This window comes from Belonocnema kinseyi, chromosome 3 (assembly GCF_010883055.1).
Source record: "Belonocnema kinseyi isolate 2016_QV_RU_SX_M_011 chromosome 3, B_treatae_v1, whole genome shotgun sequence".
Taxonomy (NCBI): Eukaryota; Metazoa; Arthropoda; class Insecta; order Hymenoptera; family Cynipidae; genus Belonocnema; species Belonocnema kinseyi.
This window is the reverse complement of record NC_046659.1, coordinates 103,119,680-103,127,918: the sequence shown is the minus strand read 5'-3', so window position 1 is coordinate 103,127,918 and position 8,239 is coordinate 103,119,680.

Below are 8,239 nucleotides of genomic sequence, written 5' to 3'. Positions count from 1 at the left end.
TATAATATTTGGTGAAATATTTCTAACTATTCAATAATTATTCTGTTTCTCAGTTCAAAAATTTTTTAATTGAATATGCAAGTATTCAAGACTGTATATTAAAATTTTTTAAATTAAAATTGAAAATTTAAAATAGAACATTTTTAAAGTAGAAGCTTTTAAGATTACGCATTATAAACTGTATAGTGTCATAATTGAAAAGGATCAAAATTCAACTCATGATTTAAAAAACTCTTGAAATCAAACTTGAAGAGAACTTTTTTTCTCTAAAAATTTGTAAAATTCCGGGTCAAAAAATAAATTCACTGTCATTTCCCAGTTTTTCATATTTCCCGGCCTAGCGGATGGCCTAATAATAAATACCGAACATTTAATCTTAAACTCAAGCGATATCTTTATTTAAAAATAGCTGGTATTTTAATAAACAATATTGAACGTTCTATATGAAATTGAAACTACTTTTATTTTAAAAAATTCTTTACTGTAAATATAAAAAATGGAATAAAAACTTTATATTTATGAGAAATATGGAACATGTTATCTTAAACTGAAAAGATAGCTTTATTATTTTAATTCTTTCATAAAAAGATAAGAAGACAAATAAAAACTATACTTTCTTAATTCATTTATTCCAATAAATCATCTGTTATTGTATTAGGGCTACTGTTGCTAATGTATTACTTATTTATACCAATATCTGACATTGTCAATTCTTATTATTTTTTATAAAATAAATTTTGTTGTTTCACTATGCTTTTTTTGAAACTCACTTTTTACAAAACTACTTTATATAAATTTGATAGACGTATTTGTAATTCAATAATAAAATTTAAAATAATTATAAGTTTAATTTTGTTTCTTGAGTTGAAAAATACTTTAAATTTAGTTTCTCCAAGTTACGATTGAAACATATCACAAGTTCCCGCAGCTAGAAAAGAATATTTCAACGATTTTTTTTCACTTACTATTACTCTCATATTTAACAAGATATGAAGATTTAATTATACTATGAATAAAACCGATTGTCATTACGAATAATATAAATTAAATTAATTTTGAACTAATTTTGCCTATTCCTGATATGTAAAAACAGGCTGGAAAGACTCCTAGCGCCACCTGCGCCGCACGCTTCACTTAGCCCACTGGCGAACTAACGCTAACGTACAGTCGTTGCAGCGGACTGAATAAAATGAAACAGGTGTCAATTTCTCGAAGAATCTAAGGTACTAGTGTAAAGCTATTATTTTATAAGCTAATTAATTATACATTTATTTTAATTTTAATCACTTAGTTTTTCGCTAGTTTTAGCCACATGAATTATATTTCTTAACCGAAAAGCTAGTGTAAAACAACTTTTAAAAATGCGATACATTGAAGGTGGATTACTACTATTACTATTATTATTACTATTACTATTCCGTATTGCCTGTGATTACTCTGGATCGTATCAAATTATGGTTGATTACTCTGCATAAACTAGAATCAAGCGATTTTTTAACTAAAAAGTGTTATATTTAAATAAAATAGATCAAAAATTGAATTTTCAATCAAGAAGATCATTTTTCTAACGACAGAGACAAATATTTAAGAAAATACATGAATTTTCAAGAAATCGTTGAAATTTTATTTGAAAAAGAGGCATTTTTAGCGAGATATTTTAATCTTCTAATAAAAAAGATGAAGGTTCCACGAGAAATAGAATGCTTAAGTCTTCAGTTAAAAAATCGATCTTCTATTTAGAAAACTAATTTTCAACCAAATAGCTAATTTTCTGCCAAAGTAGTTGGCTTTTTAGCTAGAAAGTTAAATTTTTCCTGAAACAATTGAATTTTTAACAAGAAATGCCTTTCCCCACAAAATAATTGAATTTTCTAAGAATCAGAACAATTTTTAGCCAAATAGTTCCATTTTCAACTGAAGGAGAATAATTTTCGAACACAAATGAAAAAATTGCATTTTTATTATAAAAAAGTTTTTACAACAAAAAAATGTTTAATGGAGCAGTAAATTTGTCAACTAAAGAGGTGAATTGGCAATTGCAATGATGAATCTTCAACATTTTGATATAAAATTATGGATCTTTAATCTTTAACTGCAAAGGCAACTTCAATTATAGATATCTTAAATTTGTTGTGTATTCAAGGAGTCCCGAAGCCAAAACGTACAGGTTTAAAGCAATCCAGGATTTTTTAAATATATTTTTTTCTAAATTTTAAATCCACAGCACGAAATTTTATTACAATTTTAACTGCCCTAAATTTTTGATCGACATTCTTCTTTAGATATAAACAACATCAATAAATAAAGTAAATTTTATAAAATAGTGTTATCGCATAACCTTTGAAAGATGATTTTGCATTTTAAAACTATATTAGATACACTTAGGCATTGTCTTTTTATACAAGTGATTTAACAGAAATTGTAAGAGGAAGCACAAAGGCCACTTTAACAACAAAAAATACAAGTTTGTTGTCTTTTGTAAATGATGAGATTTTATATTACTTTTGTCACAATTTATTAAGTAAAAATTCTGAAAGGAATTGAATAGGACGACTTTTGTGGATAAAACATGTGTTTAATTATTTATGTTAATGAATTTTTTATAAAGAAATTGAGATAACGGATGCAGTAACTCGACTAGCGTTCGAAACCACGTAGAAGTATTGTCCAGCCGGGAAAATCTGTCAACAAAAAAAAGTGGTCGAAACGTAAAACAAAATATACATTTGTATTCAGCTTGATGCGGCCGATAAATTTTGTTATGAAATTTTATGATTCGATTATTATCACTTAAGACAAACAATACAAACTCAGAAAATGTTCCGATCAAAAATCGTTGTTTTGTAAAACACAACTCGCGATTATTCGGCCGCTCGTTCATAAAAACGCTTGAAATTTGTATGGTGTATTCTCAATATATAATCGATGTCTATAAACAACGAACTTTGTTTAAAACGCTAATATTTGTTTGTTTGATAAATAATAAATTCATTCCGAATGAATACCACGTTTTGCCAACTTCAAACAGTGGGACGGTCATCAAAAAAATGTTAGTTAAAGTATCTTTTCGCGAGAAAGTTGTTCAATAGACTTTGAAAAAGTTTTTTGAAAAATCTGACGAAAGTCGGTCAAAAATTGTGGAAATGGTAGCGAGTTGAAGTCAACGCACGCTGCCACTGCAGTGCTCCGCTTATCGGTCTTTGTTCCTAAGCAACTAGCCAGCAGCGGCAAAGAGCAACAAAATGCTCCGGCGGCAGCGTGTTATGAGTTCAACTCGCTGCCATTTCTACAATTTTTGACCAATTCTCTTTAAATTTTCAGAAAAACTTTCTCAAAGTCTAGCGAACAACTTTCTCGCGGCAAGTTAATTCAACTAACATTTTTTCGATGATCATCCCACTGGTCGAAGTTGGAAAAACGTGGTATTCGTTCGGAATCAATTTTTTATTAAAAAAACTAAAAAATATTACCTATTCAAACAAAGTGCGTTATTTAAAGTCATCGCTTATATATTAAGAATACACCATATAAATTTCAAGCTTTTTCATCAACAAACGGCCAAAAAATCGCGAGTTGTGTTTTACAAAACACCGATTTTTAATCGGAACATTTTCTAAGTTTTTATTGTTTATCTTAAGTAATAATTATCGAATCAAAAAGTTTCATGAGAAAAATTTATCTGCTGGGTCAAGCTGCATACGAATGTATATTTTATTTTACGTTTCGACCACTTTCTTTTTATCGATAGATTTTCCCAGCTGGACAATACTTCTACGCGGTTTCGAGCGCTTGTCGAGTTGTTGCATCTATCATCTCAATTTTGCTCGGTTTTGTAAATTTTCCGTTTTTTCTTTTTTTTTTAAACTATATAACAAAAAAATCGAGAGAAATAAAAGAAGTGAGGTTTGTTCTCAGAAAATATGTTTTTTAAGTGATGTATTTTGAAAAGACCAAAGAAACTCACAGATGTGGGTAGTAGCAAGCGAGGAATATTCCTCGTTATTTTTTAATTAACACAATGATAGAGAAATTAAATATAACCGTTCAAGAAGCATGCTTAAACAGTGAGCAGCCAAAACTTCTAATCAATTATAACACATGGTGTGTGCTTTAAAGTAAATGGATTGTGTAAAATAAGATTTTTGAATTTAGGTCCACAAATTTTCCATATTTGCTTAATTTTGAAGAGAATTCCTACAGAATTATTAAGGGATGCAATATTTGTTATCGTTGATTTCATGGCAGACAATTTAGAAACAAAAATGAAAATTATTTTCTTTACTAAATTTTCAGGAAGTTATTTTGATGACTTGGATAAAGAGACTCTTCTTATTTGATGTTCTGATCGTCTTTAGAATCCAGAAATAAAATGCTTCTCTTTTTTAAACAACAAACAGACGTCTCGACCCGGATGGGTTCTTATCAGTGTTCAATGCTAAAAAAAATTATTGTACAAAATAATGTAACATTTTTACATGATTTGATTGTGGGCATATTAATAAATTTTTTGGTGGACGAAATTGAAAATCATAAATAATGCCACTTAATATTGGAGATGTATATTGTATTCGCAACATGACATATAGTGGGTGTCGCGCCACCTATACAACACCTTGTACACCTTTGCAGGAAAAAAGCCAGGGAATCTAACACTGAAAAAATCGATACTATTTCCTAAGCGCTATGCAAATAAATCACATTTTGCTAAATTAAAACTTTTTTAATTAACTCACAAGACAAGTGTGTGGGGACATCCGTTAGCATGTTCGCTATCATTTCCCAAATTTTTAAGACAAAATATTTATCATTCTATAAAAAAAGCCGGGGGAACCTAAAACTGGTAAAATAAACAATTTTCTAAGTATCACATGCCCTTGAGATAGTGAGTCCTTTTTGGCGACACACTTTAGTTTCTGTATTAGATAATTAAACCTGGGTTTGTCAGCCTTCCATTGTTCATTTCAAAAAGCAAAGTTTAAATCTCCAAAACTTTTTTAAATTTTGAATCCTTCTCTCTCATTTTTACTTACCAAGTCAACTATTAAAAAAAAAAAAAGTTACTCAAAAATTCTTTTGCATAACATGTTAGGGACTGTACTTAAATTATGTAACAGCTTGTTGGGGAGGGAGGGAAAGAGAAATTTTGTTACAATTTTTTGTGGTGAGGGGAGGTCCTTTGTGCATGTACGTTATTTTACGACACTCGCCAAAAAAACAAATAAGTCGCAATAATTGTACTGAAAGTAATTATGAATTTAACATTACGAGCCTAAGAAACCTGGAGAGTGAAAAACGCACCCCGCCAGTGACAATTTGAAAAAAGTCTGGGAATTTTGCCGATGGGGGAAAAGTGAGAGATTTCAAAGAAAAAGTTTACAAAAGGTCTTTGAATATTAATGGTCAGGGGAGCTCAAAAATTGGTTGGGCAAGAATAAGAGAGTTCTTTAAATTAAGTTCTGTGGTATCCCTGAAATCATATTCTTTTTAGTAATTGAATTGCCTGGTATTTCTATTTCTTTTTTGCATTTTGTTCTTCTGAAGATTATTTCTTTAGTAAATACCCAAACAGATAGGAACAGCACCAACTGTTCCTATTTGTTTGGGTATTTTTATTTTATTTTGGTTTTTGTTTGCCTTTATAAGGGTGCTGTTTGAGTGTCAAATTTTTGGTAGATTTTTCACAAATGTTTTGTTGTTGTGATTTGATTATAATAAAAATGAAAAAGACGAAAGAAAAAAGAGAAGGAAAATTTGGTCGGCTTCCTTCTCATTTTTCTTTTCTCTTTTTTATCTTCGTCCAAGGAGGAAAAATCGTTTCTTTTCTTTTTTAGGAGAAGAAAGTTTTTTTCTTTATTTTTTATTAATTTCAACAGAAACATTTTATGACGGTTGTCGAAATTTGTTCGTTGGCTTCTTGGTTTTATTTTCAGAAATTCTGCTCACTAATTTGATTTTTGGACGTTAAATAGGATTTCAATCTCATTAAAATTTCTTTAATTAGACTATTTAATTGAAAATTCAACAATTTTGTTAAAACACTATCCTTTTTGGTTAAAAATCCAACCGTTTTAAAAAAAAATTCACTTTTTGCTTTAAAATTCATATCAGAGTACTGAAAAGTCACCTGAAATCTCTTTTAGATAAAAATTCATCGATTGTTTTAAAAATTTGTCTTTTTAGTTTAAATATCTATCTGTTTTAGTCGAAAATGCATCTTTCATGGATAAAAATGAAACTTTTTTTCAAGTTAACAATTCTGTTGAAAAGACATTCTTTCTCGTCAAAAATTCAACTACTCTCCTTAAAATATCAGATAAAAACCATTTAGAAACCAGATAGGGACCGGGTAGAAACCCATTTTGTTGAGAACCGTCTCTCACCGGATCTTAACTGGTCTCAAGTTCCATATATGGAATACAGCCGTGTCATAACCGGTCCTTATATGGGAAATGGTAACAGAAAATAAGTTGTAAAAATCTTCTAACCAGTCCTAATCAGGTTCTATCCGTCGATCGAAAGGAAAAATGAAATATTTCCAAAGATCAAAGTTAGGTTCTTACTGGGCTCTAACCGGTTCCTAAAAGGCACTTGGTACTGGTGTGTATTCTAACCGGTCCTAACCGGGTCTACCCTGAATTTGGGAACCGAAATTAAATATTGTCAAATGCTAAAGTTAGTTTTTAACTGGTCTCTAACCGGTTCCTAAAAGGCACTTAATACTGGTGTATACTTTAATGGGTCCTAATTGAGTTCTATCCGGCGATCAAAAAGATAAATCAAATTTTGTCAAAGACCAAAGTTAGATTCTAATTGGACTCTAACTGGTTCCTTAAAGGCACTTGACACTGTTGTGTGTTCTAATCGGTCCAAACCGGTTTTTATCCTGCGATCGAAAACAGAAATTAAATATTATCAGACCGATTCCTAAAAGCTAGTTTCTAATTGATCTCTAACCGGTTCCTAAAAGGCAGTTAGCACTGGTGTGTGTTCTAACCAGTCCTAACTGGGTTTTACCCGGAATTTGGGAACAGAAATTAAATATTGTCTAACTGAAGTTATTTTCTAACTGGTCTCTAGCCATTTACTGAAAGACACGTTATATTGGTGTGGACTTTCACCGGTCCTAACCGGGTTCTATTGGGCGATCGAAAAGAGAAATTAACTATTGTCAAAGACCAAATTTAGGTTCCTACTGGTCTCTAACCGATTCCTAAAAGGCATTTGACAACGGTGTGTGTTCTAATCGGTTCTAACCGGATTCTACCCGGCGATCGAAGACAGAAATTAAATATTGTCAATGACCAAAGTTAGTTTGTAACTGGTCTCTAACCGCTTCCTAAAAGGCACTTAACACTAGTGTGTGTTCCAACCAGCCCTAACCGGATTCTCCCCCGAATTTGGGAACAGAAATTAAATATTATCAGACTGAAGTTATTTTCTAACTGGTCTCTATTCGGTTCCTAAAAGACACTTGATATTGGTGTGTACTTTAACCGGTTCTAAGCTGGTTCTATCCGGCGATTGAAAAGAGAAATTAAATATTATCAGATCAAAGTTAGCTTCTAACTGGTCTCTAACCGGTTCCTAAAAGAAGCTTGATACTGGTGTGGTGCCGTTCACAAACCGGGGGCAAAATTCGGTAACAGACCGGTTAAGAGCCAGGTATGAATATTTTAAGGACCCAGTTACAAAACGGTTAGGAGACAGTTACAACTAGGGGACGAAATTCGGGTCTGGGCCGATAAAGAATCGGTAAGGAATCGGGTACAAATTTTACATGATGCCGGATAGAAACCAGATAGTTGCCAGTTACAACCCTTTGACAAAATAAGGTGAATGATCGGTTAGGACCGGTTGAGAACCGGGTAGGAATATTATGATGACCCAGTTACAAACCAGTTAGGTGACTGTTACAACCCGGGGATGAAATTCGTGTAGGAGCCAGTGAAGAACCGGTTAGAAATCGGGTACAAATTTTAAATGATGCCGGATAGAAACCAGATAGTTGCCAGTTAAAACCCTATGAGAAAATAAGGTGAATGATCGGTTAGAACCGGTTAAGAACCGGGTAGGAATATTATGAAGACGGGTATTATGAATCGGGTACAAATATTACAGGATGCCGGATAGTAAGTAAGCAGTTAGGTGCCGGTTACAACCCGGTGACAAAATCCGGTTAGAGACCGGTTATGGCCAGTTAAAACTTACTTATAACCGGGTTCTTACCAGGTTCTATCCG